The following is a 24890-nucleotide window of genomic DNA, read 5'->3' as shown; positions in this document are numbered from 1 at the left end:
TTCACTAGCCAGTCGTCCTAGTGCAGAAATACTTGAACTCCAGACACTGCATTACAGCCACAACAAAGGTAAACATAAAAACATGTGGCGTGGTACTTAGTCGTTTAGCAGAACCATAACTGACAGTGCTAGCATCCCACATAAACCTCAGGAAACGTCTGTGGGCAGGAAGAATGGAAATATAAAATAGGTTTCCTGGAGATCCAGGCACACCAATCAATTTCCCACATGAAGAGCCGGTAGGCTTGGCTTAGGGACAGTATCTTGAAAGTACACTGCAATCATTTGTCCAAGAGGAAGAACAGGCCTAGAGGTTATTGAAGTACAGTTAGTGAAGAGTGTGGTGATGATGACACAAAGATCCACCCCTTTCCCAAAAGGAGTGGTACATGTGTTGGAACATCTGAAATGACTGAGAAGGTTGCCTTCATCTGGACTAATGAACTCTAGAATAGACTGAAATGTATTGTTTTGCTGATGAAACTGCCTCGCCGGTGAGACCAGCCCCAGTTGTAGCTCTGTTCTTTAACTGTGTGTTTTTTGAAGCAGCCTATCTTATACTGTGTGTAATATAAATTTTTAATATAATGACTTACCTAGTCACTGTACTTTCTGACACAGGCTGGGTCATTTTACCACTAAAAACTATTCTCGACAGCACCAACCAGGATTTTGTGGCTGTCTGGCTATGTACATCGATGTTTCATAATGCAAAATAAGACATGTCCCATTGAATAGTTGAAATTGCATGTATTTATTTTTCATTTAAAGATGTGCCTTATTTTATATGCAGTTACCAGGATGGGGAATAGAATATTTCGTTCTTTTTTAGCCACGCCTTTGTGCGTGTCCCCACTCCCGTAGACCCCACCCCGATTGCACAGGATACAAGTAACCAGGGGAGGCGCCCTCTGTACAAAATGGAGTAAATGCCGGAAACAGGGCTCGGTAGTTGATGCAGAATCGAAACCCGGTGCTTTCGCCTTAATACTACATCAGGCGACGCCACGGATACGTAAACGTCAACTGTGACCTAAAGGCGAGAGACGAGAAAAAATCCCTGTGCCAACCTGGCGACAAAGGGGGACCTGCAGCAGAGCAAAATCCTTCTCACTTTTTACAAGCAGAAGCAGGAAGCTGTGTTTTCGCCGTCCCTAGTTTGCACCCTCGGTACCTACTGTAACCTGAACTTCGGAATTTACAGACTGGAGACCGGAAACATGTTTAACAGGTCTGTACTCCGTGAGCGCTCGGCTCCTGTGTTTGTCCACGCAGAGAAAAAGACTTCGAAACAGGTATTTTGAAATCTTATCCGATGACTCCATATCATGTCGGACACTCTGTTTCTTTTCGTAGGATTCCATTAAAAATGAATACATTCTGGTTTACCTTAAATTCAATTAGTTGCAAACATGTTCATTGCAGTCGTTTGTAGACGGAAAAACTAGACTGGGACATGGTGCCCTTGAGATGCGAGTCATATATTCACGGGCGTAGGCTAGGTCTTTAAGATTAGGTGGTGGGGGGGGGGGGGGGGGGGGGACTTCCGATTTTCCAACAGTCACACTGGTTAAAATACATCATACCCGACCTACAGCATATTTACCACAAAATACACTTTTTGGAGGGGTGTAAAACCCCAAATACCACCCCCCCCCCCAAGTTACGCCCCTGCATATAGTAACCTTAGATTATTGTCATGAAATAAATAACCAGCAGTTGTAATTGGAAAACTCTGGTGGCCCTGGTTTAATATGCAGAGAAAAACCCTGGACTGGATTAACTACTCGTGCATGGAAGTATGCAGTGTGATGCCCCACTTGACTCTGTTTTGTGTGCACCAATAGAGGGACTGAAAAACACCTAGGAGTTGGCCCTGGTTGCAGAATAAGCCCCACCTTTATACGTCATTATTAGACCATCCGTCGGAAAAGCCCTGATGGAGGAGACACCTAAAGGGAACGCTCTCCCTGAGGATGGACAGGAAGAGGACCTACCATTCAACTCCCTTGACCAGGCTGCCCACAGGGTCAGACTGAGATGAAAAATAGGCCTGGGCACCTAACTAAAAGTGGCACCCATTAGCGAAGCAGATAGCTGAAAAAAAAAAGCAAGCATTTGCAATGCAACCGGTCTCGCATTTGTGAGATTTTGTGCTATTGGCATTGTAAATGACATTGCCTTTTATTAATGTGTTTAAAAAGCATGCAATAATAAAAGGCATTGTCGTTTACAATACCAATAGGTTAAAGTTTTAAAAATGCGAGACCTATTGCATTGCAAATGCTTTTTTTTAAGGTGGCAGGTCTGATACACTGTCGTATAAGGGATATGTTTTAGCCAACGAAAGAACTTCATTAGCATAATAACACATTGTCCGATAATTTCCACCATGTTAGATGCTTGAACAAAATTTGAAAATACATCCCGCCCAAGAAAACAGCATTTTGCAATTCTCATTTCTTTAGGGGTCACTTTAGGGGTCACTGCAGCTACTTAGCCACACAAACTTTGACACACTCCTAAAGATCCTCGTCCAGTCTCTCATTCACATCTCATTTCCAAGTAATGGGTTGGGAGGTCAGGTTGTTGAGTTAGTGAGACAGGGGTGTGAGAGGATTTTTATATTGTTTCTTTTTTTGTGGCGTAGCCAGTCGACTTGATAGTCCGCTTTAGCCAGATTTCAAACTTATGTCTTTAAGTAATATATATGAGTGTGTGGAGTTTTTAAAGAGGTGGACATGATTCAGGCTTGGTCATATTTCTCAGGGACAGAGAAATGCATCTCCACATCACACAAGGGCAAGGCTTAAAATAGGAGCTGCATTTGCATTTTAAGGTCCCGCCTAGCGATGCAGCGCAAAGCGCTGCCCGCTATCGGCGAGATCTATTGTTTCTGACTTAGCTCCGATGCGGGACAGGACCTGTGCACGCGTACGGCAAGGCCCGGACAGGAGATGTGCACGCGTATGGTGTGAGCAGGACTTGTAATAACGCCACCAATTGAACGCGTGCACATTAACTGGCTGTGCCAAAGCTTAACAGACAGGAGATGTGCACGCGTACGGGTCACGGCGTTATCACAACTCCTGCTCGCACCATACGCGTGCACATCTCCTGTCCAGGTGCGGCGTGCTTACCCTGTCCAGCATGCCTCACCCCACTCACCGGCTCTGGTCACTGCAGCAACACACGGGGCTCCGTCTTGCTAACAGGAGCCCCACCTGAAATCTTGCTTTGGCCACACCATGCGGCATTCAGGAAGGCGGGGTGGGCTCCCGCCAGACTTCCTGTACTGCCTGTTTAAATATTAATGTGACTCCACGGCTTCGAAAGCAGGTTGAGCTGCGCCATTAGGGAAATGTAGTTCTATATCCGCCTAATTTAGTCTTTACAATCGTACAATTGGACTAAGTATCCCATTTCGCCATGCGATGGCTGGCTTCCAATCAGAGCTTTGTTTACCTACTGGGATATGTAGTCCCACCACCGCCTTGCCCTATTGCATTTTTTACATCCGCAGGACTCCTTTTCCCATAGGGCCGTGCGATAGAGAGCGGTGTGCGGCCTAGCTGTAGAGCCAGCAGGAGGCGCTGTGTTTGGAGGAGTGCGCAATGGGCGGACCGGGGAGGAATGGCTGCCGGAGAGTGAGGCCTGGTGCGCGGCCTGTGCTGGAGACCGGGATGCAGAGCGACCGCTGAGCACACGCCATGCTCAAGTGCATGCCCCTGTGGCGCTGTAACCGGCAGCTGGAGGCAGTGGACCGGCGGCACTGCTCTCTACAGGCTGTGCCAGAGGAGCTGTACCGAGACTGCCGGAGCTTGGAGGAGCTGCTGCTGGACGCAAACCAGCTGCGAGAGCTGCCCAAGGTAAGGGGTGGGTCGCCAATCCCAGCACAAAGTACCGGGGCACATGGAGCCCTCAGATATAAGTGTAGAGACTGCTCATGGCGAGGAGGAGCCGAGGCTGTCCGGCCACATTTGGGGCAGACACTTTTATTGAGGCTGTTTGCTTCGATGAGAGAGACAAAATGACATACAGTTTTGGGCATGGAGAATAAAGAACTTGTTTCAAGTGTAATAAGCTGCGGCAGCCTCCCACTTCTGATAATGCCCCATTACACGGCCCTATGTAAATCCAAGTCTGCATTTTAGCAAATTGTGCATGTGAACTCAACTGTCCACACACTCTTCTTGCCTAACATACTTGAGAAAAACTTAATTCTCAACAATGGACTAGGCTCTGTGAAACATTATCAACCTCGTGTCTAAAACAGACTGACTGCAAGTTTATCAAGTTTACAAGGAATAGGTTTTTAAAATTTGTCTTTATTCAATACATTGCACAGAGATCATATTACGCATTCGACTTTTACAGGGTACAGTATATCATTGATAGGTCTTGCATTTACGCAAGTTTGAGATATTGGCATTGAAAATAACAATGCCTTTAATTTTTGTTTACTTTTTAAAAACCTAAATAAAAGGCATTGTTATTTACAATGCCAATAGCTTAAACTTGCGCAACTGCGAGACCTATTGCATTGCAAATGCTTGTTTCTGTTGTATCTGTATCCACAGGAAACACTCGGGGAGTGCCTAGAAGCAGCTGGGAAAGTAAGAGAAACTGATTGCACAAACGCAGCATGTTTCCTGCCACACAAGTGTACAGTGCTTCCTACTGCTGAGGATTGGACTCTTGATAATTACACTATGCAAGTTGTAGGACATAGCCCGGGCCGCTGGAATTATGCAGCATGGGAGGGCCAAATATGCATCAGGGTTGAGTAAATTATGCAGTAAGAAAAAGCAATTAATGCCGTGTAATGCGGTATATTTTTTGAAGGTATTAATTATTTTTCCATTTTAGCAGATTATGCGGCAAATGATGGACTATGTGGCAGATACGGCAAATCTTTTATTATACAAAAATTGCTGTGGCCGCGCAATCTCATAATTCCTATGGCCCTGGACATAGCCAACCTACAGTCATTTGCAGAGTTACTTCAGTTCTTATTCTAGTGTCCAAATTTTGTAAAGTCGTCAAAACGTTAATCTGGAGGGATCAAATCTGAACGAACCAAACCATAAAAATACAACACTTATGAATGGCAGAACTGAAGCATGTTTAATTGTCAAAAAAGAAACATGATGAAACCTGTAGGTATTTGGTTTAAAGTCCAGAATTAGATTTTATTCGTTTTAATACAGGGTGCTACAATTAACAAAACAGAAAAAATTGAAAAAGTATATCAGCTTAAAACAAGGAAAGCTTAACACAAGAAACCGTAAATTGTGTATGAACACAGCTAGAAAAGCCTCCCGCCTTTATACAGAAAGAGGTAACTCATCCAGACAACAGAATCAGGAGGCGGAAGCACAGTCAGAGAATGTAAGGAAGGTGATCTGGGAAAGTGGGGGAGAAAGGAGAAGCATTCACATCTCTATTGAGAACCCCCTAAACTCAGAATGAGTGAGAACTGAACGGAGGGTGGGTAAAATGGAGCAGCCCACTCCGTGCTAGCAGGGTGTAGTGGGAAAGGGGATAAAACAATGAATGGGGGGGCATAAAGAATAAGCCAAGCCAACCCTGCCTATTCCTTCAAGTTACCCAGATGATCTTTGAATGAAGGGGGAAGAGTCATCGAAAGTAAAGAAACCTTCTGCTGCTGTCCGTCACGTCTGCAGGGGCTATAGGGATCACAGAGGTTCATCCAGGCAACGCAACAGCTCCAACGCTGTCATGTAGGGAAAGCGGGCGGAAATATTAGAAGCTGCTTACAGTGGACACGGGCGCCATTGCTAAAGTGCCACAATTTGCAGATGCTGGGTAGAAAAACGATGTTTAAAAGTTCCTTTTGGCCAGCCCCAGCACAACTGAAAGGTGCGCGCTGCCATGTTAGATTTGCAGCACGGGTGACTCATTGAACAAGCATTTGCAATGCAATAGGTCTCGCATTATAAAAGTTTGAGCTATTGGCATTGCTAATAATAATGCAACACCAGTAGCGCAAACATTCAGTAATGCGAGACCTATTGCATTGGAAAAGGTTTTTTTTGTTGCTTTTTTATATAGCGCGACTTGACCCAAAGGCGTGCATTTATGTTGTATTGAGTTCAGTGCAATTATGTGGTATGTTATTATGTGGCACAGAGTGGTATTATGCGGAGTGTATTTATGTTGCTTAAGTAGAGAGTAATTATGTGACGTTGAATTATGTAGTATTGAGTGGTATGTGGAGTGCATGTATGTTGCATTGAATACAGTAATTATGTGACGTGTAATTATGTGGTACTGAGTGGTATTATGTTGAGTGTATTTATGTTGCATTGAGTAGAGTGTAATTATGTGGTGTGTAATTCTGTGGTACTGAGTGGTATTTTGTGGAGTGTATTTATGTTGCATTGAGTAGAGTGTAATTATGTGGCTTGTAATTGTGTGGCACTGAGTGGTTTCGGGGTGTATTTATGTTGCATTGAGTAGAGTGTAAATATGTGGTATGTAATTATGTGGCACTGACTGGTATTATGTGGAGTGTATGTTGCATTTAGTAGAGTGTAATTATGTGGCGTGTTATTACGTGCCACAGAGTGGAGTGCGAGAGTGAGAGGGAAGAGGGATAAAGAGAGAGAGGGAGGGAGAGAGAAAGAGAGCGGGAGGGAAAGAGAGAAAAAGGGAGGGAGAGAGAGACATAGAAAGAGAAATAGAGGAGAGAGTGAAAGAGTGAGAGAGAGAGAGCAAGAGAGGGTGGGAGAGACTGAGAAAGAGAGAGAGAGAGAGAGAAAGAGGAGAGAGAGGGGGAGGAGAGAAAGAGATAGAGGGAGAAAGAGAAAGAAAGAGGGAGGGAGAGAGAGAAAGAGAGACGAGAGAGAAAGGGAAAGAGTGAGAAAGAGAGAGAGGGAGAGAAGAGAGAGATAGAGAGAGCGGGAGGGATATCGGGGTGATTCCCACTTCCGAAATGAATAAAGTAAGGCCCTGAGAAATGTGGGGCAGAGGGGTCATTATGTCACAATCCTCACCTCACACTGTGTTTCAGGTCTCGTGTGCTGTGATATTTAGAGGCAGAGGATGTGGCGCTGCGGTCAGAGCTGCAGTTAAAAATGTTATGCTACAACTCCTGCTTTGTAAAATTAGGATAAGAGCAAACTTGGCACCTTGCTGCTGTCCGAAGTATCATCGTTTTGAGTTTAACAAGGGTCAGAAAGTATTTGAGACAAGAGCAGCTGTTTAAATGCAGACAAACATCGATGAGCTACAGCTCCTAACAGCCTTCCAGCAGCCTTTGAGCGCTATGTACCTGGGATCAGACTGGTCGCTCTCGTCTGGCCCAAAGTAACCGACTGCAAACGGAGTGAAATGTTGACATTAATATGATGCCATCCTTCTGATAGATACGTATCCACCTTTAGTGGCGCAAAGGGCTCGTGACCTGCTGAGTGGTGCTCAGACCACACGCTGCACCTTAAACAAAGACTGCTGCAGCAGGGACGCCCCCTTCTAAGGCGGTGGCAATGATTGCACAGGACATCCTTGGATCACAATATTTGGTAGCCCTTTTGTGGTCAGGGTAGATATGCATTGTATTGTTTGTCTGTCCGTTAATCCAGCGGATGGCACATGGTTCTCTGCTCCGAATAAATATCTTCTGTGCTGGTGCCATCTCATGCCGCCTTTTCTCAAAGGAACCTGCTGCTGGGACCTTCTGGCCTGAAATAAAGAACGTGACTGCGTGTATTAATCCCAGAGCTTGACCAATGGCCACCGAGAGTCAGTAAGGAAAGAACTCCAGCCAGTGACAAACATTCTCTAGAAGCCCATAGAAAATGATATTTGATACAAGTGCACGGAGAAGGCCTCAGACCCAATGTGAGCAGTCTGGTACATGAAGGACAGACGCGTTATACGATGGTGCAGAGTTTTGAATTAATGTTATTTAGTGGCCAATGCCACACATCGGCTGGTATCTACAACAAGCAGAGAGCAAACAGTGGCACCCCGAAAAACACTCCTGTCCTGCAGATCCAGCAGAATGCTTGAGAAGCATGCAACACAAACATCAAAACCGGGTGACTGTTCACAAGCAAAGCTTTCCAGTTTGAAAGGCACACAAAATAAGCACTGAACGCTCTGCAGTTACTGCCCATGTCACTGACATCAGTTTGTGTCAGAAGTTTTTCACTACACGTGCACCCCAAAAATAATACTTATTACCGAACATTCTTAGTTTGTCCAAGACATTAAGAACACCCAGAACTGGATGCCTGGAAGAGAGGGAAATAAATGGGGGAGAGAGAGAGGTAGATAGAAAGAAAATCAGGGACAGAAATTAGGAAATCCAGATAAGGGGGGGGGAGAGAGATAACGATAGAGACAGACAGAGAGAGCAAGAGAAAAATGAAAGATAGGAAGATAAAAAAAGTCACGAGACAAGGATAGACAGAGATACAGAGAGAGGGAGAGAGAAGACAGACAGGAAGTGGCAGAGAAAGAAAGGTGGAGAGACAAGAAGAGAGCGAGAGAGTGACAGATGGCTAGAGAAAGATGAGAGAAAGTTAGGGAGAGAACGGGAGGCAGACAAAGAGAGAAAGCTAAACAAAGACAGAGCCAGGCAGGGAGAAAGAGACAGGGAGAGGCAGACTAAGAGCTAAGAAGAGAGCGCTACAGAGAGAACCAAAGAAAATACTGAGAAAGAAAAAAAACATTGTGAAACAAGCAGGAAGTGGAATAAGGGAGGGGGTGGCAAATGTTTGCACTTTCGCGGGCGCTTTGATGTTCTCAGTGGCCGCGCGGCTCACTGAGAACATCAAAGCGCCCGCGAAATGTACACGCAGGCTGCCAAATGGTGCGCTATCCCTGTTATCCCAGTTTCGCATCCCAGTTCTACATAAGATTTGTTTGGCGCAAGACCTGAATAAAGACAGGATGCTGGTCTACTTAATGCGAGGATAGCAATATCCAATGATGTATTATGTACGAAATAAAGTCAAATCACTTGTATCTCAACACAATCTGTCATTTGTAATATGAAAATGCCAATAAAAACATTGATAAAAAATACAAATTCTACTTTCGAACATCCTAAACACAGTTATACAGACGTTTATAACTAAGCAGTGCATTTTGCAGGAGGGGAAAGAGGCCCATAAGCAAACGTTTACTGTATTTCTGGGATTTGGGGCAATCGACTATGCAACGAGTGGACTCAGGAAGTGGCATTCTACTTTCTTTTGATATATCCTTAATGTCGAAGATCATGAGGCAACCTAACCTGTGTATAACTGGGACAATCAAAATAACCAAATAAGCCCAAATTCTCATGACATTCACATTTCCTTCCCCTGATAAGCCAAACAAATGTAGCCCCATTAACATAAAAAGCGTTCGAAATATTAAGTAGTTAAAACGTAATCGAGTCAATGAGGAGTACCTAAAGTGACCAGTGACTGACCAAGGAATTGCTTCTCTAAACTTATTTACCAAAATTCAAGTTAACACAAATGCTTACATACACATCCCAGGCTAAACAGTTTCTTTTTCCATAGATATACGCAAAAATAAAAACTTCAGAGCAGCATCTGTGCAATGGAAAACAATAATAATAGTTCAAGTGCCCCGCATGCCTCGCTCCCAGGACCAATGAAATCCATTACGTATCCTAAACTATGTTTCTAAGACTGCAGTCAAACGTATTTTTCCCTGGCTAGCAGAGCAAACCTTAGGGACCGGGAGGAGCGGTGTGAGCAGTTATTACCGAACATTCTTAGTTTGTCCAGGACATTAAGAACACCCAGAACTACTGGATGCCTGGAAGAGAGGGAAATAAATGGGGGAGAGAGATAGATAGAAAGAAAATCAGGGACAGAAATTAGGAAATCCAGATAAGGGGGGGGGGGGAAAAGAGAGATAACGATAGAGACAGACAGAGAGAGCAAGAGAAAAATGAAAGATAGGAAGATAAAAAAAGTCACGAGACAAGGATAGACAAAGATACAGAGGGACAGAAATTAGGAAATCCAGATAAGGGGGGGGGGGGAGAGAGATAACGATAGAGACAGACAGAGAGAGCAAGAGAAAAATGAAAGATAGGAAGATAAAAAAAGTCACGAGACAAGGATAGACAGAGATACAGAGAGAGGGAGAGAGAAGACAGACAGGAAGTGGCAGAGAAAGAAAGGTGGAGAGACAAGAAGAGAGCGAGAGAGTGACAGATGGCTAGAGAAAGATGAGAGAAAGTTAGGGAGAGAACGGGAGGCAGACAAAGAGAGAAAGCAAAACAAAGACAGAGCCAGGCAGGGAGAAAGAGACAGGGAGAGGCAGACTAAGAGCTAAGAAGAGAGCGCTACAGAGAGAACCAAAGAAAATACTGAGAAAGAAAAAAAACATTGGGAAACAAGCAGGAAGTGGGATAAGGGAGGGGGTGACAAATGTTTGCACTTTCGCGGGCGCTTTGATGTTCTCAGTGGCCGCGCGGCTCACTGAGAACATCAAAGCACCCGCGAAATGTACACGCAGGCTGCCAAATGGTGCGCGCGCCCGGGGCACATGCACTGTAGTTGGGGGCCTGGAAAGCACTCGTTTGCACTTCCAAATCCCCGTTTTAAATAGCTCTCGCCAGAGCAGCGCTAAAGCGCTGGCTCAGGCGAGACCTAAAAACAATAATAATGTTAAAAGTTAAAGCACAACATCGCAGAGATTTAAAAATAAATAACACATTACCATTTGTTAACCTGAATATGGCGAGCGACCTATAAAACAACCACTTCAAATGCAATTGGTTTTGCATTTACGAGACTATAGCTCAAAGTCTCATAAATACGGGACATATGGCATTACAAAGAAGCGGCCGCCATTGTCTCGGCTGCTTGGAAAGTGAAAGCGACATTGCATGCTGGATGTAAGGAAAGCATGTCGTGCCTGCAGCAGCGCAAATCCCATTAAAGAAAATAGTGCTTACAGACTAAATAAGACATTCCGTGTAACAACAGAAGTAAAAGGGCCAGTTGCCATAGGAGGCTTCAAATGAAGACAAGGAGGGACTAACAAGGCGATTAAGGAATCAGAAGCCAGCATTTACAAAGGACAATGACACAAGCCAATGAAAAATATGGGCGGAGCTTCAAGTCCATTCTCTAATACCGCATGCCTCGCAGAGCAGCGCATGAGCGCTGACTCTAGCTCAACCTAAAAAAGGGTACTATCAGGGAAATCAACAGTAAAAACTGGCCCACCTGCTAATGAAGCAGCCCACACACTGATCTGTCAGACCAGCCCATCGGCACTGCCTAATTTCCCTATAGGCCAGTTTGTCTGCCCACGCACTGCAAAACAGGAGACTTGCTGGCTTGTTAAATTTCTTAATTTCCTTACTTTGGCCCTAATCAGTTATAGGGTGGTTTTCGTATCCTGGAGTTAGTCTCCCGCACGTCTGTGCTTCCGTTCTCCTGCAACCACAACCTCCCGCTGTTCCCTGCCAGAAACAGGATGTCATGAATGACTGAAGGGCTGACTTAGTCAGCTGCCTTCGTGCCATGGTACTCCATCCGTGACATTTCCTTCAGAAAATGCCATCTCCCTTAGAAGTTTGTTATATTTCATCAATCATTCTGGTTGGATTCTTGTGGCTTCATTTTTATTGGCAATACTATATAAAGTACCTCCCACTCGACCAACAAATATTTTCACAATGGCTAGAAATAGCTCATACGGGCTGTCCCTTTGTTATAAGTATGACTAAATACAAAGTCAATTCATTAATTCATATATTTTATTATTTGTATTTGATCTTTTGTGATTTTATTGCACTAATTATAAACCATTTTTTCATTTATATTATCTTTAGAATATAAAAACCATAAGCTATTTGTGTTCTTATATACACTGCAAATCATACATAATTCAGCAGAAAAAACAGAATTACTAAAATGTAAAAAAAAAAAAAAGGCATAGTTATGCAACATTAAACATGCAAGGGGCATATTATCAAGGTCTGGCGTTAAAATTATCGCCGCTTTATCGGCAGAAAACTGCCGCTAAAGCGGCGATAATGGGCTTGATAATATGCCGCAGAGAATTCCAATAGAAGCCCATGTTCACACCAGAACATGGGCTTCTATTGGAATTCTCAAGGGCATATTATAAAGCCCGTTATCGCCGCTTTAGTGGCAGTTTTCTGCCGATAAAGCGGCGATAATTGTAACGCCGGACCTTGATAATATGCCCCCAAATTGTCATGTTGGAGATTGACCCCTTCCATGAACACACGTTAACTAACCTCACATATAGTTATCACATCCCATTCGTACACATACACACATCACATTCATAATATTCCAGCTTAGATGGCTTGCACAGAATAACTCATGGCGAGAATCCTTCTTTATTTTCCGAGGTTATGCAGCCAGCTGGAAATAGATAAGGTCGATGCACGTTTCAGTGGATTGTTAAACTTGAGTCCACCTTCATCAAGACCGCTCAGTTTCTTTAAATTAGAGCAGCGGAGGTAGTAAAGGGGATCTAAAAGCACAAAGGGATCAGAATCTAATTAATCATGAACCGTGTGTGTTTTCACACGTAGACCGTGGTAATTTTGCTTGAAGATCTTTTTTGCAACTGAAGCCTTAGGGCACTCAGGTACCCACGGAGACCAATATATTTCTAGCTCCCGATTTATGCTATGTCTTATTTTTGTAAAGTTAGAGCAGGCCAGCATGACTAATTTTAAGCATGGCCTCTATGTAAAAATATTAACATGTATGTCCCCTTACTCTCTTCTCCTTTTCAGTTTTAAGAGAAAAGACAAAACTGGACCTATTATTATGGCTACAAATCAAAACAGTAGCCTTTAGTCCTAGAGTGGGCAGTACCTATGGCATAGAGAGCCACTCTAGTGCAAGGGTATTGGAATCACTCAAGGTAAAAAACAAGAGAGTGGTTTCTCTAATAATACGTTATAACCATCTATCCAATTAGAATGCTTAATGTTTGTCCCATTGTTATGTTGCTACAGATTTTATCCCAGTTGGAAGGTATACGACATATGAGAATACGCCTGAATCTTTTTATAGGCACTCTCATCGGACTGTTGGTCCCGTCATTAACTACATGTAACTGACTAGATCTTATCATACTGGTCAGTTATATTCCCAAAGACACATGCTGATATATAATAACTCACTAAGTGGGGTATAAGGTTCCTTCACAATGGTACAAACTTAGGGGTCTATTATAATGTTGGGCGGATCGCCACCGCCCGCAGGGCGGTGGCGATCCGCCCGACATTATCTCCCGCCTGCCTCCCATTTCCCCCACCATATTATGATGGTGGGGGTACCGCGGCGGACGGGAAGACCGTCCGCTGCTTTTCCGCCCGGGAAGGGTTGAATATGGTGGCGGTGTCTGCAAGACACCGCCATCCATATTACTATGCAGGCGGGAAGCAGCCTTTCCGTGGCGGCGAAAGGCATGCGGTGTTCGCAGATGGGGGCCCGTTGCGGGCTCCCAGGATGTTGGGGGTGCACATGGGGGGTACCTATGGTACCACCCTGCATTTGCATGCACAACGTGGCAGGCACCGCGTGGTGCCTGCCACGTTGTGCATGCAAATGCACAATGTGCAGCCACAGCATTGTGGCGGGCGGTGCTGTGTGCACCGCCCGCCACAATGATGTGGATGGGGGATGCCATAATTGCCGGTGCGGGACCACCGCACCACTGGCGGCCGTTCCCAGCACCGCTAGCTGCCATCCTAAATGCCCCTTAGTGTCTACATGGCACCAAAAGAATGCTAATTTAGGTAAGTAAAGGTCAATTTGAATCTCTAAAACAGCTATCCTCCTTAACTTTTTTCCTTTCTGCACAGGGTGTTGGCATGCTTTGCAAAATCTGATCTGTTCATACTTTCAACTAATTTTCCCTATAGAGCAGTAGTTGTTATTTATTATTCAAAAGAAGTTTCGCTAGGGCTCTTTAAATTGATTCTGATACCTTTGTGCTTTTAGATCCCCTTTACTACCTCCGCTGCTCTAATTTAAAGAAACTGAGCGGTCCTGATGAAGGTGGACTCAAGTATAACAATCCACTGAAACGTGCGTCGACCTGATCTATTTACAGCTGGCTGCATAACCTTGGAAAATAAAGAAGTATTCTCGCCCTGAGTTATTCTATGCAAGCTATCTAAGCTGGAATATTATGAATGTGATGTGTGTATATGTACGATTGGGATGTGATGACTGTATGTGAGGTTAGTTAACGTGTGTTCATGGAAGGGGTCAATCTCTAACATGACAATTCGCATGTTTAATGTTGCATAACTATGCCTTTTTTTGCACATTTTAGGAATTTTGTTTTTTTTGCTGCATTATGTATGAGTTGCACTGTATATAAGAACACACATAGTTAATGTTTTTTATATGCTAAAAATAATATACATAAAATAATGGTTTATAATTAGTGCAATAAAATCACAAAAGATCAAATATAAATAATAAAATATACGAATTAATGAATTGACTTTGTATTTAGTCATACTTATAACAAAGGGACAGCCTGTATGAGCTATTTCTAGCCATTGTGCAAATATTTGTTGGTCGAGTGGGAGGTTGTTTATATATTATTGTATTTTGATTTCCCCTTTTCTCCCAGACCACACAATTCAATTTCTTAGGGGTACCTTCGATCTTGTTTGTTCATTTCGATTGGCATCCCGGGGGGGGTTTCCCTTTTGTATGGTCTGCTTCGTCTTCACTGTCTGAGCTTGTCACTGCAGTGACGCATTATTTTCCCTTGTAGTGCTGCTAATAATATGTTTTGAAGTGTGAGATGATCTGAGTTGTCTGCTTGTGTCCTGCTGTAATAGTTATGGTATCTTGCTTCACAGGTAGACTGAGCAGAGTGGCATCATATTCAGCATCCCCTTTCCGGAGATGCTATTGCTTCATGAGGACCCACTCACCTTCTCAAACCTCTCGACTTTAAGCATGTCTTCAGGAGTCCCTGTATAGTTTCAATATTTCTTCTTCCTTTCGAAACTTGAGCTGCACTTCAGAGGCTGTCCTCCTTGTCTTCTCGTGATTTAGCACAGTTTTTCAGCTGGGTATTCTTGTCTTGAGGTTTCATGCAAACATGAAGTTCACCCGAACCATAGTGCTGTGTGGCTTGTTTCTTTATGCTCTCTGGATAGTGTTTAGCAACTGTTGTAGATGTTGACGTTTATTTTTCGCTTGTTGTAGAGTCTTTGTCAAAGTCTGCATGAATCGTTCTACCATTCCATTTGATTGGGGGGCACAGTGGTGTTGTCTTCCAATGTTGAAGTCCAGGTGATTGACAAAGATTGTTATTGGTGCCTGGTGACAGTAATGATGTTGAAGTGTTTCCCGTGGATGAAAATGTGGTAGTGCTCACACACCCATACTACTGTCAAGCTCTCATTTTTTAGCCTGGGAGAATGAATCCCCACATCTGACATACTGCACCTGGCTTGGGTACGATTTGTAGACAGTCATACCCTTCAGCGGTACTGTGCTAGGATGGTTTCTAGGCTCACCAGACTGGTATCTTTTGTGAGTTTGATGCACAGTTTAAGGTCAAAGTAAGCCATGTTGGTTGTATGGACCACTCTCTCTTTGATCTCATGTAATGCTTATTCACATGTTGTGTTTCACTCAAACTGACACCCTTGCTTGGTGAGCTCTTGCAGAGATTTGCTGATGGCGTCATAGTATTTGATGTACCTTGTGCCATAGCTAGCTATTCCGAGAAAGGATCTAATGTTGCTGACATTCTTGGGATCTGGGAAGTTACTGAGAGACTAGAGTTTATCTGAGTCTGGTTACATTCCTTTGTCTGAGAAGGTGTGTTCATAGAATTTCAATTGTGTTTTGTGGAATATGCACTTGGTTGGTTGCAGGTTCAGGTTGGGTTTCCTTAGTGCCATGCACACTTGCTCGGGCTGTGGACATGTTTCTCGGGCGCGGTCTCAAACAGTAGAATGTTGTTGCTGTAGTGCAGGACATTTACAACCGGGCTGATGCCACAGTGTTTGGCTTCCTAGAATATTTCAGCTGATGATGGTAGCCCAAATCTTAAGCGTTTGTAGTGAAATAGTCCAAGGTAAGCGGTGAACGTTGTGAGGTTCCACAAGTATTGATGAAGTTCTAGTTGATGATATCCCTTATTGAGGTCCAGTTTAGAGAAGATTTGCACCTCATTGAGGAGCATGAGCCATCGGCTAGGTGGAGCCCAGGGTGTGGTTCTCACTGGATGGCAGGGTTGGGTATCCACACGTCGAGCAGAGGTATACCTTTCCCTCTGTGTTTCATATCAGGACTACTACTAGAGGGGATACCCGTGGGCTTGGTCCTTGCAGTTGCGCAGTGATATCTGCTGTAAGGAGCTCTTGTGGATCTTCAACAGCATTCTGAAGATGAACCAGATTTTACCTGTGGTGTTGGGCCATGGGCTTCGCACGTTCGTTTATTTGTAGTTGTACAGTAAAGTCTCTCATCTTTCCTAGCCCGGTTAAGAGTTTTGAATGTTTGTGCTCAGTGGGTGGCAGGTCGTCCACCATATAGAGGATGGCTAAAAGTTTTAATTGTTGTGCTGTGGGCAGACTTGAGGAGGTAATGAAGGGAAATTGGTCAATCAGTTACATGGATCTCAGTCCCAGGGCTGCAGTCTTTGTTGGTGAGATTTGTCGTGAACTTGCAGAGACATGGAGTTGGTCTCTTAGCCATCCAGGTGTAAACCTGGCCATTGGTTCTCGATAGTCTGGGCTTGAGGTTCATTTTTGTTGCATTCTGCAATGCAGATTTAGTTTTGTCATGCACCACAATCTAGTGCTAAACAGGCCAGGTGTTCTCACATCAGAAGATTTAATCATGGGTATTCTGTTCTTGTAGTGTTGATATGAGCAATCATTAGCAGATATTTGTCACTTCCTTGAGTGTAGGATGGCCGGTAGCTGCTGTTGGATCATCTGGATAATGACCTTGAATGTGTCTTGGTGTGTGAGGTATGATGGGGCGATGATGAACTGCTCCTTTTGTCCCTTATAGCTCTTGCATGGTGTCTATTTGAGAGTTCCTTTAGTTTTGCCTGCACCCAGTCTCTTTGTACACTTTCCCATAGTTTTGCCGATTAGCGCTGTAGACTGCTAGTAGACAGCCAGTCCACTTACAGTCTATGGCACTGATTTGAGTGCCACAATGGGGTGGATGGACCCCTTACTTTGAAATACAACCAGAGAATATATGTTGGCTGTTTGGATATCTTACCGGATAACATTCATGAATGCCTATAGACTGTATCAAGTCTGCATCATCTGTCTTTTTTGGGGGGGTCAATGATTTGCTGATTCGCATCTTCATTTACTCGGGACCAATAATTATGTTCCATTTGTGAATCTTAACTGATGACATTACTTTTGAACATAACTTGCCCTGAAGAAGTCCATTGTTATGGATGAAACGTGTTGGCTGTTTCTGCTGTTAATTTGGCGACGGCTCTTAGAAGAATGTGAAAATAGAAAAGAGGAATTGAACATACTTTGGATTTCCTTCTTGAAATTTCTAAACACTGTTATTATTTGTGGTGCACCTTTATTTTGCTTAAATTTGAATGGTCCTGTTACTAAGGCTGCATCTTGGCAGCAGGTGCTGAAATTGTGTGCACACATTTGATTGAATCATTGTATTGCCAATTGCTTAGGGACACAGGATAGGTGCGGTGACTTGCAGTCTGCTTCCTCTTTTTGGACTTTAGTTACCTAAAGGCCCTCCCTTTTTCTGAGAAACCAGGTTGAATGTGCAGTGTTCGTGGTCTATGTAATTTTTTGGTAAACATTTTGTATCGAGGGATTCCCGTAACTTTTGATAAATGGATGATTGGTCCACGACCAGCTCAGTGATGATTTTGCATACTTTAGAATTTATCTTTCATCTTTTTCTCCCATTGCCTCAATGAGGTTGTCAAATTCATCCAACCATTCCAACAATCTGGGTCTCATGTTGTTGCCTGAGGTCAAGATAAAGTGGGGTGGAGAAATGAAGCTCATCCTTTTCCTTGTTTCGTTTCAGGGACATGATGGTTCCTGTTTTCACCTCTGTCTCGTGTTTGTGGTTTCCCTCCCGCTTCTTGAGGTTGTTGTGGGTGTTCTATCCCCCTTCACTGGAGTATTTGGCCTTTCTTTACTGAACTTCCGCTTTAAAATTTGAGCTTCTCTGTATGACAGCACTGTAGTTCGAAAAGGGCTGACTGACTCTGGTATGATGTTTTCTTTGTTTGGATGAGGTTGTCTGGCCTCAGCATGATGGCTTCTCTCTTTTCAGTTTGCCACCTGACATTGATATGGTGTTTCACTGTTTTGAGTAAGGCTCCCTGTGCTTAAAATGGCAGTGCCTGTTGGTTCATTCACTTTAGAGGTAGCACACTGGCTGCTGAGCATTTTCATATGTGGTGCCAACCTTGTGCTGTTCTCGTTTTGATCTCTCACGTGCGTTCTTCTCTTGTGAGTTCAGTCTGAGTGCTCAGTGCTGAATGCTCATCTGTGTTATGCACTTTCTGGCTGTACCTTTGTGACATCTACATTTGTGGTGTACAGGCTGCCATTGCACTGAAACACCTGCTAGTTTGTTGCAATTCTAAATGTCTTTATTTTGACCCTAATCTGTTACAGAGTGGTCTATGTATGCCGGAGTTAGTCCTTCCTCCTGCATCCAGAACCTCTGGCTTTTTGCTGCTGGAAAAAGTATGTTGTGGTTGGCTAAAGTTGTCTTTGTTCCGTGATGCTCCATCCGTTACATGGCACCTCTCTCATTTGAAGGGGCTTGCTACAGTCCTTCAATTCATCTTAACCCTCCTAACTAGCAAAAAGCCTCACATAGACTTCAGTAGGATTACACTCCCATGAAACTTCCTCACCTTTCAAAAGATGTTTTCATCTCTGTGGGTTTCATGGATTTACCCTTAAAATGCACCTGATTTTGCAGACTATCATAGGTTAAAGGTGTGAACAAAGAGTAGGATAGTAGGATCTGCTTCACATGTTTACCCATCCATTTTTGCTGGTGTGTCACTGTTTTTCGACTTTAGTCTGGCTGGGAGCCTGCTATTCAGGGCCCCAAACTAGCAGTTTCCTCTCTAAAATGATCCCATGTACTTTAGGTATAGTTCAGATTGGATCTGAGGTGCCCTTATAAGTCCCTAGTATATGGTATACTATGTACACAGGGCATAGGCCACCAGAGGCCTACCAGGGGCTGAAGCATATATTATGCCACCCCTGGAAAGCCCTCCAAAATGACACCACAGGTCTGCTACTGCAGCCTTGGTAAGGTGGTTCATGCACCCCTTACTGGGATATAGGTTACCTATATCACTATATATATATACACACACACATATAAACCTATAAGTCACTCCTATGGCAGGCCTTATCAATCCTGAAGGCAGAGTGCTTGGTTCTTATGTGAGAGGGTGCCACTGCATGAGCAGAGCCCCTCTGCGGCGTTCGGAGACAGACCCTTCTCTGATGCTGTTTGTAGTGCAGCCTGACCATATGCTCTTAAGTGCATTATAACCAAACGGTAAATGCTAACTTTTGGACTGGCTTCACGGAAACATGTTTGGTGTCAAACACCTTGGAATCACACCCCCACACCAGTAACTGGTGTGGGAGTATGATCCCACCCTTCTAGAGGGAGAGACATGACAGCACTGGTATACCCGGTAGAAACTTAATAGAGCCCTGGCATCCCAAAATGGATGCTACAGCCACAGACACGGGTCTGGCCTCCTGCTGCCCAGGAAGAGGATTTCCAGACATCTCAGAGGCATACCCAAGTCCCCAGCAAAGCTGAGACCTGCAGCCCTCGTGAATAGCGTGGAACCGGAACTCCTAGTCACCGTGCATTTCTGCAAGTGCATTGACTTCTCGACGTCTCTTGAAGTCGTGCTTGGGCTGACTTGTAACCCCCACCTTGAGCACTGAATCCACCGAATATTGTCGGCCTGGTCATTCCTAGTGACCCGTGGGCCGCCATTTTGTGTTTCGTCTCGTGGTCTCTTAGCGATTCCTGGTCCATTGACTGGTGGGTCCCTGAGGGGTTAACTTTGTATTTCCTTGGGCTTCCCTGGTTGCTCCAGACGTGCCCTGACCCCCAACCAAGTGATGAGTCCCACAGACCTTGCTGGTCTGCACCGAAGCATCTTTGTCGTTTCTGCTTGGGTTGCTGTTGCCAAGGCTTGTTGTGTCCAATCCGGGAACCAACGCTGCAGCACTCGACATCCTTTGTGGGACAGCTCGAATCCAGCTTCTGGTCATCGTCAACGCCTCCTGGTCCTCGTGACTGAAGAGTCAACCTTCACCTCCTTCACCTGAGATCACCCGACATCGGTGGGCATCTGCTCATCGCCTTCCTGGTCACTGGCTAGTGACCCAGACTCTGTCCCCTCTGCTTTCAGGTTCTTCTCATCTTCGATCCAGGCTTGGATCTCTTCGGACACTTCGCATCTTCACGGCAGCAGCACTTTTTCGCCAACTCCCATTGAAATCGACGATGCGACCCAACACCAAAAGACACCTATGCACCCGGCTTCCTTGGGTGAGGCAACACGAGTACTCCAGTGCTCCTGTGGGTGCTAGCCCTAGAACTTCCAAAGTCCAAAAGGGTTTGGTCCTGAGTCATTTCTAAGTGTCCCTAATCTTTAAAAATCTAACCCCGACTTTCCCCATAGAAGCTAACGGGAGCTCTTGGCTGTGTTCACACACTGCACACGGCCCCCGTGGGTCCCCTGTGTCACTACCTTGGGTGGTTCCTTGGGGTCCCATCGATTCTACAGGCTCTAGGCCTTGTGTCTAGTTAAGTCATGGTTCTTATACCACTATTTTAGTATATGGTTTGGCTTGCCCTAGGGCCTGACGTACATTTGTGCTATTTTACTGTGATTATTGACGTGTAACTTATGTGTTTTGACCTCTAGTCTCATAAAGAGACTAGGAGGGTGTGATTAGTAATAAATACATATATTTTATATATATATACCTAATGTGGATATCTTTCATTTAGTGACTCAAGAGATTATAGACTGGTAAATCAAGCTGCTTTACATTCCTTCAAGACTTAGCCTGAAGGCTGCTCTAGATAGCTACAACTAGGATAGCTTTCAATAAAGGTTATCTTTAACCAATAAGGGGTTGTTTGGACTGATACAAGGTGCCCACTATAACTAGTGGGCAGCATATATCAGGCCAACTTCTCACACAAAGTGCAAATGGATTGTTTTCTCATCCTGTTGCTGGTTGCCTCCAAGCTTTTCAAAACAAACCTTCTAGTTACTGTGAAAATCCAGTGAATCCAGAGATCTCAAGATTCACAATTCCATGCATAAGTAGGAAACTCTATTGATGATTTCTGTTTGCATTCTAGTACATGGAGTCCTACTTTTATAAAGTGATAAAAAGCATTTAATGTACCAGAATGTGAGAAGAACACTCCGGCCTGGATAAACTTCTCACACTTGGATTTGGGTATTTTGAGAGGTCTGCCAAGGAGCCAACAAAATGGTGGCTCCCTAACTTAGGGGTTGATTGAGTTCGCAGGGGCATCCTCACATTGCGGCAGCTGTTAGGCAGCACCCTCACATTGCAGCACCGGTCCAGATACACTACCCAGAGAAGGACTAGAAAAAATGAATTTTAAACTTGTGTGGTGTATTCTATTTATAAGTTGTAAACTTTTGACATCTGTCAAACATGCCTGTTGTCTATTAGATACTTAGTTTGGGCTTTGGGGCCCACTTTTCAGCCACTGGCTCGTGTTGACAAAGATGTTTCAGCCATTGGCTTGAGACTTTGCTTCTCATACCTTGGCTCTGTGTAGAGATATCACTCTTACCTGATGCTAGGGTGTAGCTTTCCATCTCCTATTGAGAACTTACGTTGAAGTGCACAAGAGACTGTTTTACAGCTCAATAATCGATAATCATGACACATGAAATTGTTTCTGTCATGCACATGTTCCTTAGAGAAAACCTTTTGTTAATTTATCAGAGTTTTTTAATTTAATGTTTTAGTCCAGACTGTTGTACGAGCCTTACTTTAAAGTGGCAGCTCATTGTGTTGTTCAATTCAGCAAAACATGGCCCCAAGATGGCAACCCCCTAAAGTGTTGTGAGACCAATAGCACAAGCCATGATCTTGTGAGACTCAGGGCAGCTAGCAATCTTGGGGACAGAATGCTCACTCCATGGTATACAGATTAAATATAAGTGGCTCCCTTGTTTCTCGATCCTTGTTTTGCCTGTTCTCCCTTCCCTCCTGTGCGCCTTTCCTCGTTTACACTCCCACCCCCCTTTTTTCTGCTCTGTGTTCCAGCTTTCCAATTTTACCTCCCAGTGGTTTCTCATTAGGTTGTTTTTTTTAGCAGGGAATGCACTAGGAAAAAAATGTGGTGGTACTATATAGGGCAGAGCGGCCACCTACACAGGTTTACTGATAATCATGAACTTGTGTCCTAAACACCACCACCAAGAGTGATGAAGATAATTTTGTCTACATTAACAGACATCCATGTGACCTTTGTATTTCAGACTAGTCAGACATTAAGTATATAGACGAATAGTTGAATTCCACTTGTGCATATGGACATGGGTTGTTATAGCCCCTTTAGTGAAACACTTTGGTCATGATTATGACATAGATACTATTCGTGAAAATGTACTGTTAGAGTGCGATGAATCCACATTAGAACTGACCAGGTGCAGGTAAAACCCCCAGGGAATGTGGAATTACTTGTGGGGCCGAATCACCTCCCCCCACCCTCACAAGATTTAACGCACACATTTTACCACCGGTTCTGAGCAGACTGTAATTGTATGTGGGGACAATTGGGAGGGGTTGGGTTTGAGGAAGAGGGATGAGGGAGAAGAGGAGGTAAGAGAAGAAGGGAGTGTTTGGCAGGATGTAGCACTGTATGCAACCCCTAGCAGAAACAAATGGGAAATTAGCCTTAACTGCTGCTCCTCCAGCCAAAGTCTTGTGCGATTTTTCGAACCGGAATTACAGACTGGAAAAATCGAATCTGCTTCTTCCCACACCCGAAATCAACAGGTGTGGAATAACCTACCAACCCAGAATTAGGCAGAGCGATATTCCATGCAGGTATTTCACTCTGACTGACTCTTAATCGGGGTCTAAGTAGGCTACAATATGAGAACAATTTCATTTGGTTTGATCTTAACCATTTGACCCTCCGACTTCCTTGTTGGACTACAATGCACGATCCCTGCACACACAGACAATAGGCTATGGGTGTACTGTGCCTGATGATCCATGGACACAGGCGGAAGATGTAGGCAGAGATGGTAGTTAGCATGCCTGCATAGCCCCGGCCCAGCAGCCACATTGCCTTGATTCTGTAGCATGCAGGAATGACAGCTACTGACAACTAGCTGATGTGATAGGGTATGCGCCCTCCCCTCCCTCTCTCACCACTGCTGTTGAAAATAGTTGGGGTATGCCAGACAACAGAGAGTTGATCCTCCCAGCTTTGGAATTAAATGCAGATTCGGGAGTATCAGAGCAACACTCATGGTAAATAAATGGGCTTTCAACCCACCTAATAAGACTGTTGGATCATGGGTAGTCATAGTTTGCCCTGTCTGCCACAGGGACAGTCCCCTCTGCAGGCTAGGTTGGCATGCACCATCATCGGACTGACAGTACCACTTCTGACTGCGTTCCTCTTTTGTCAGCGTGACATTGCATGTCTTGCAAATACTGATCTCCTATAGCAATGTAAAAGCGGAATTGTTTTGAGAATGCTCACTGTAGGAAATTATGTCAAAATTGGTGTAAAACATTAGTCAGGCGACGTATTAGCTTGTGTGGTGGAAACTGCAAATTAAATGTGCTGATTACAGGTGGTACTATCATTAAAAGCCAAATCAATATTGGACGTTTCCCCAGCATAAGACAAAAAGGCAAATTGGCCCCATCAGGATTCGCCCCTTGCCGATGCTCTGTGCTTCCTCTTTTCTGTAACAGGTGCATTGATGATGTTCAGTCTTACCAGCTAGAAAGTCATTCTATAAAGAGGCTCACCACACTCATCAAGCTGCTTCAACACTGGTCCCTCTCTAGTGACTGACCTCTAGAACAACGAGAGTAAGTGGTGGTGATGAAGGCACCATTGGACGAAAGGAGGAATTTAGGAGATGAAAGGCAATAAGGGGGTAAGGAAGGACAGAAGGTGTGGTAGTTTAGAAGAGTGGCAAGAAAGGAGGTGGGTATGAAAATAAAGAGAAGGAGTTAAAGGTAGGAAAAGCATAAAAAGATATATCAAGAATTGCAACTCATACAGGTTTTCTTGAGTACTGCTGGGTACTCATTTTCCTCTTTGTGAAACCAAACTGAGGAGTACTCTTACACCAGTCAAACAAAATAGGTATGCAGTTCCTAACAGGGCAAGGAGAGCAAGGTCAGGTAAGTGAGGGAATGTCCTCACTTAATGGTGGGAGGAAAGGGGGATTCCTTCTTTAGGAATTAGGGCCCTGATACACCCAGCCAGCTGGGTGTCATGCTTCATCATAGGGCTTGCTCTTCATCATGTCGGCGCTACAATACCTGACGGGCTCCCTATGAGGGGCTCTTTGGCGGAGATATTTTATTCCATGCCGTTTGGTGCTGTGTTTCCAACTCTAAACCTACTAGAACCTTCGATAATTCTTCCACAATGAGTAAAATGAGATCTATGGAACACTTATTTAAAATAGCGTACCATCTATCCATGAATTTCTTGTTCATCTTAAAAAGCATGGGTTTTATGGCTAAGCGTAACCCTCGGGGAATCCTGCTTGCCTTGTGATATTGAATCAGGGTGGTGGCATGCATAGCC

General features: G+C 44.3%; 1 protein-coding gene across 2 annotated transcripts in view; it reads left to right on the top strand.

Moving 5' to 3' along the window:
* Window positions 1-893: 893 nt before the first annotated feature.
* LOC146867785 (uncharacterized) overlaps window positions 894-24890 on the top strand; it is a 38380-nt gene continuing 14383 nt past the window's right edge. Inside the window, exon 1 of one of the 2 annotated variants that reach the window (XM_085607976.1) lies at window positions 894-1231. The gene's annotated coding sequence lies outside the window, so the exon portion shown is untranslated. Of the gene's footprint in view, window positions 1296-24890 lie in introns of both variants that reach the window. The other variant, XM_085607969.1, reaches the window with a different exon arrangement.

This window comes from Triturus cristatus, chromosome 1_2, assembly GCF_964204655.1.
Source record: "Triturus cristatus chromosome 1_2, aTriCri1.1, whole genome shotgun sequence".
Lineage (NCBI taxonomy): Eukaryota > Metazoa > Chordata > Amphibia > Caudata > Salamandridae > Triturus > Triturus cristatus.
Note: the sequence above shows the minus strand (reverse complement) of the source record. Positions and strands in the feature narration are given on the sequence as shown.